The sequence below is a fragment of the Callorhinus ursinus genome, unplaced genomic scaffold, assembly GCF_003265705.2.
Source record: "Callorhinus ursinus isolate GAN/ISIS: 27379988/994484 unplaced genomic scaffold, GSC_fseal_2.0 scaffold4, whole genome shotgun sequence".
Lineage (NCBI taxonomy): Eukaryota > Metazoa > Chordata > Mammalia > Carnivora > Otariidae > Callorhinus > Callorhinus ursinus.
In genome coordinates this window covers 82,131,363-82,137,360 of record NW_027397066.1, presented here as the reverse complement: position 1 = coordinate 82,137,360, position 5,998 = coordinate 82,131,363, and the positions used below count along the sequence as shown (strand labels likewise).

The 5,998-nt window shown below is 38.9% G+C and overlaps 1 pseudogene; it reads left to right on the top strand.

Moving 5' to 3' along the window:
* The first annotated feature begins 328 nt into the window (after window positions 1-328).
* On the top strand, window positions 329-764 carry LOC112825513 (small ribosomal subunit protein uS12-like; annotated as a pseudogene).
* Window positions 765-5,998: the final 5,234 nt, after the last annotated feature.

The window sequence follows — 5,998 nt, the reverse complement described above, 5'->3', positions numbered from 1 at the left end:
GTTTCGGAGGCTTTGACTTTCGCTGCTCAACTCAATCACCAGGCAGTCCTACAGGGGAGAAATTGCTATCTCCATTCAAATGAGGGAACGGAGGTTTAACGCAGTTAAACAATTTACTAGTGGTCGAAGAGCCAAGAGAATTGGTTTTGAACTTACGTTCCAATTCTGAAACCTGTGCTTTTTAGGTTCCACAAACTCTCTCTGAACCCCTTAGCAGAAGCAAAATGGCATTTAGAACAGAAGCCATGTTTTAAAAATATTTAACGAAATAGGTGGCTCCTTCCTGCACTGCTTCCCTTTTTTGCTCTGGCCGGTGGCACGGGAAGGGATGGACAAGTGTTGCAGTCTTCCTACTTCCAGGGAGCTCCGGAGCCACTGATGAGATCAGAAGTGGCGTGATAAACAGTACACTAAAGCCCATTTGGGCACAGCCCTGAAGGCCAACCCTTTTGGAAGAACTTCCCACGCAGAGGAAATCGTGCTGGAAAAAGTAAGGGTTGAAGCCAAACAGCCAAATTCTGCTATCAGGAAGTGTGTCGGGGTCCAACTGATCAAGAATGGAAAAAAAAAAAATCACAGCCTTCGTACCCAGCGATGGTTGTTTGAATTTTATTGAGGAAAATGATGAAGTTCTGGTTGCCGTATTTGGTCACAAAGGTCATGCTGTCAGTGACCTTCCTGGAGTTCACTTTAAGGTTGTCCAAATAGCCAGTGTCTCTCTTTTGGCCTTACACAAAGGCAAGAAGGAAGGCCCAAGAGCGTAAGTTTGGATGGTGAGCAAGTGACAATAATAAATTTTCATATGCCAAAAAAATTAAAAATAAAAAATAAATTAAAATATCCAAGGAAATAACAGTGAGTGGGACATTAAAGTTTTGGCACACAGTTGTCAGAGTAAGAGATAAAACATCTCAGTTAGGAGTGGGAACAGTGGGCGCCTGGGTGGCTCAGTTGGTTAAGCGACTGCCTTCGGCTCAGGTCATGATCCTGGAGTCCCGGGATCGAGTCCCACATCGGGCTCCCTGCTCAGCGGGGAGTCTGCTTCTCCCTCTGACCCTCTTCCCTCTCGTGATTTCTATCTCTCATTCTCTCTCTCTCTCAAATAAATAAATAAAATCTTTAAAAAAAAAAAAAAAGGAGTGGGAACAGTATAGCATGGAGACTGAGCACAAACTGAAGCCAGACTAGGTAGACCTGGCTCCATACTTAATGGGCATGACAGCTTGATCAAGATACTTAACCTCTCTGTGCTCAGTTTTCTAATCAGTAAAATGGATAAAGGTAGTTCCTATCTCAGGGGATATGGGGTTCTTAGATCAGTGCCTGGCATAGAGTATGTCCAAGAGTGTTAGCTATTATCATTCAGATCTTGAGTCACACTGCCCAGGCTCTAACCCCACCTTCACCTCTAGCTAACTACATATGATCGTTCACAAGTCTTTTAATCTCTTAGAGACCCAGTTTTGTCATCTGCAAACAGAGATTCAAATAATATGTCCTGAGGTTATTTACTGATTACGTAAGTTAATGTGCCCATGCTTAGAAGCGTGTCTGGCATACAAAAACACTCAATAAATGTTGACTGTTATAATCCTCATTTAATGGATCAGAAAACTGAAGTTCTCATGTGCCCGTGGAATACGGTCTCGGGCTCAACTCCAGACAGATTGACTCTAGCAGCCTAGTTCATTTAAGGTGGTCTCAAAGCAAATGTTGAAATTTTAAAGAAATTCTACCTGGCAGTATTCTAAATTATATCCTAATTATTCTGTATATACCATTGGGTAAGACCGAAATGTGTTGGATTGCAAGTAGTCCTTTTACTAATAATCCTTTAAAATGGAGATATTTAAGCTTTGAAGCAACATCAGAAAATGCTCAGGAATACTTCCATTTCTACAGCAATAACCCTTGGCGCAACGGCTCTCAGAGAATCTCAATCTCACACCTCGTGTCTAAATTCCAACTACTTCAAATCTCTTTAATCCTCTGATTTCTGATTTTCTTCTGTCTTGCCTTGAAAGACCACAAGTTTGCCCACTGCTAAATATGGTGCAGGGAGGAAAGTATGGGTTTTGTAGTTAAACAAACATTGGCAAATTAACATAACACAGTGGACATTATTTTGTAAATACTGAAACAATGTTCTTGATTTCCCCTTTGAAGTCTTTTCAGCTTTTCTTCAGCAATTTGAGCCTTGAGTTATTGCTGTAGGAGAAGAAATAGCCTCAAAGACACGATTGATCAGCTTTGAATCTCAGAGCTGACTTTCTAGACCTCCTGAGGAGAGAGAATGGACTTGAAGGGCAGACCATCAGGAGAAAGAGAGAAGTCTAAATCACAAAGCACCACTTGAAACACACAGAGAGCCAGGGCTGGTGTCTCTGACGACAAAACCCAGGGTATGACATAAAGAAGGTTGGAAAGCCCGTCCTTCCAGCCTGGCTGAAGAAAAAGCAAGCCAAGTAGATGAGACATGTGGGTCCTGCTCTCCTATCTCAGAAGCAAAGCTCTGGACAGGAGAAGCATGTTTGTTTTCGGAGAATGCCTGAATCGTGAAGACTTCATCTTATTTCACATGAGGGAAGGAGTGGTAGTGAGAGTAAAAGTTGTAGCACAGTGAGATTGGGCAGTAGAAGGATCTTAACTGAATTGTCCTAAGATGGATGTTCCCACCTGACCCCAAGGTGGCGCACAAAAGGAAGCTCATTTGGGTCCCTAGGGAATCAGTGTTGGCGATGGCAGTGTTCCAGGGACTGAATGGATGTCACAGAGAGCTTATGGCCATAACCAAAAAGCTACTTAGCCCTCACCCTGATTTGTAGAGTAGACAACAACCTCAGCCTCTAAGGATAACAGGGAAGAGTGGTCATGGGTAAACAAGAGGCATTTCCACAGGGACCCGAGGACAGTACACAGCCTTGAAACTAAATCTCAGGGACTGTCTCTTTCCCTTCACCACAGGATACCCCTCTCCAATCCACCCAGACACCATGTGGGAGAAAAGCAGTTTGAAAAGAAGGAAACCAAAATACCAAAATTTAGACCAAAATCACACCAGGTTGCCTAAAGACTTAAACTTTTGGATTAAATGAAAATTATTGGATTAGAATAAATTGTTCCACTTTCCTACTTAGTATAGATTAGGTACTTACAAGAAAGATTAAATAAGTAAGAGAGAACATGGGGTGCCTGGGTGGCTCAGTCGGTTAAGGGTCTGCCTTTGGCTTGGGCTAGGATAGAGCGCCAGGTAGGGCTGCTCAGGGGGAGCGTGTTTCTCCCTCTTTCTCTGCACCTCCAATCCCGCTCATGCTCTCTCTCTCTCAAATAAATAAAATCTTTAAAAAAAATTTAAAAAATAAGAGAATATAGACTGCATTTTCTTTTGACATCTGTGTATATGTATACTTGGATTTGTGATCCTCCTCCAGCCGATCGTTTCCAGAAATTTTATTAGCACAAAAGTCAACCATGCAGAAAGGAATTAATTGATATATCAATTGATATATTAATTGATATATCTCAGCTGAATGCTAAGAACACTGAGCCTCAGAAGTAGTAATAATATACATTAAATGTTAAGTGCTGTATATGTATTATCTTAATTAAACCTCAGGTAGGAAGTACTAATATTAGTCCATTTTTATAGATAAAGAAATCAAGGCTTTTGAGGTTAAGTAACTTGGCCAAGGTCATTAGATACATGATTAGAACCTAAGGCCCCTTGACTCTAGAGCTCTTAACTGCTACACAGTCCTTAGACTCCCAAGAGCAGAGCACCTGCCCAGTAAGTTGGTGCTAGCTCTGCTTTATGGGAGAGCTCTAAGAATAACCTTATACAAGTGGAAAGGAATTCACAGAGGTACTTGTAGATGGGAAATTAAAACGGAAGGTGGGAGTGATGTGTAATAATTATCTCAGATTCATTCCAAGGGATACATTTTAGCAAGAATAGACTATCTCCTTCAAAATGAAAATAAAAACAACAGTCAGAAAAAAAAGTAAAGCCTTTATCAGATTTAAGGTAGTTCACTGTGGATAATTTTTTAAAAATAAACTTTTCTCAACAAGTGGGAGGCAAGAAAAAAAGAAAGGGAAGGAAGGAGAGAGAAAGGAAGAAAAGGAGGAAAGAGGGGAGGGAGGGAGGGAGGGAGGAAAGGGAACTTTGCATAGCAAGGATTCCAAATTTCATATAACATTTTTACTTCCTTTGCAACCGTGGTTACTTTGTAGTCATTGGCCATGGTTTCAGAATTGATTTGATACCAGGATTCCTCTACCAGAAACTGAAAGTAGATATTCACTTAAACAAACAAATGAAATTTACTCTGTGGAACATACACATAAATAGTAGATTTTAAATTAATTATTAAAAAGTTATAATAAAAGTGTATGAATGTGTATTTATCACTTCTAAATTTTCTATTTCTCATTTCCATGTAACTTTATAACAGTAAGCATTTAAAAATATGTGTTGAATGAGTAAGTAGTAGAAGGCTTGAATTCTGTTTTTCATCCTCATATTCTAAGATAAATTTGATAACTGTGTGCTTTTGACTTCTGGAAATTCTTTTTGTACAGTGGTAAACACGTTGTTTCTTTTAGATTAAAACTTGTAATCTATAAAACCATTAAGATTTCACGTTCCAGAATTTTTTCACTTAGTCTGCTTCTATAAAATACCAAAAATGTAGACCAAAAAAAAAAAAAAAAAAACACCAGTTGAGGATCTAGATCAGTAGTTCTAAAAGTGTGGTACACAGACCTCTGGGGATCCCTGAGTCACTTTCAGAAAGGTTATGAAGTCAGAACCATTTTAATTAACAATGCGCTACAATGTTAGTGACGTTTCCACAGTGTTGGCATTCGCACTGATAGTACAAAGCAATAGGGGGAGAAACAGCTAGTGCTTAAGCACAACTCAAGACAATGGTACCCAACGTGTGCATAGCATATGTGCAATAAAAATACTACTGATGAGAAACACTAATTCAAAAAGATCTGTGCACCCTATGTTCACTGCAGCTTTATTTACAACAGCCAAGATATGGAAGCAACTCAAGCATCCATCGATAGCTGAATGGATAAAAAATATTATGTGCATATATACGATGAAATACTACTCAGCCATAAAAAAAGAGTGAGATCTTGCCATTTGCAACAACATGGATGGTCCTAGAGGATAAAATGATAAGTGAAATAACTTAGAGAAAGACAAATAGCATATATTTTCACTCACATGTGGAATCAAAGCAAAACAAAACAAACAAAAAGCACAATCAGACCTATAAATACATAGAACAAACTGATGGTTGCCAGAGGAAAGAGGGCAAAATGGCTGATGGAGAGAGGGAGATATAGGCCTCCAGTTATGGAATGAATAAGTCCCAAGAATAAAAGACACAGCAGAGGGAATACAGTCAATGATACTGCAATAGCATTGTAGGGTGACAGATGGTAGCTACACTTGTGGTGAGCACAGGGGAAGGTACACAGAAGTTGAATCACTATGTTGTGGGCCTGGAACTAATGTAACATTGTATGTCAACTATACTTCAAAAAATAAAATAATGTAATGCTAATGATGAATATCTGAATAGCTGTTTCACTTAATGATGTTCTTTAAAAAGCAATAGAAATGTTAATTTTATTAAAATTTAAGCCTTAGGTGCATGTATTTTTAATTGTGTGAACAAATGAGACATAGACATATAAAACTTCTTTATTATTCAGTTTTAAAAAAATTTATTAAGATACAATTGACATAGAACATACTACTTTCAGGTGTACAACATACTGATTCAACATTTATATAAATAGCAAGATGATCACAATGAATCTTAACATCCTTCACCACATACAGTTACATTTTTTTTTCTTTCTGATGAGAACTTTTCAAGATCTCTGCTTTTAGAGCACTCCTGCAGGCATACTGTAGCACAATGTTGGTCTTGCAGAAAAACACATAGACCATCATCCAAGTTGTGATTTGAACTAG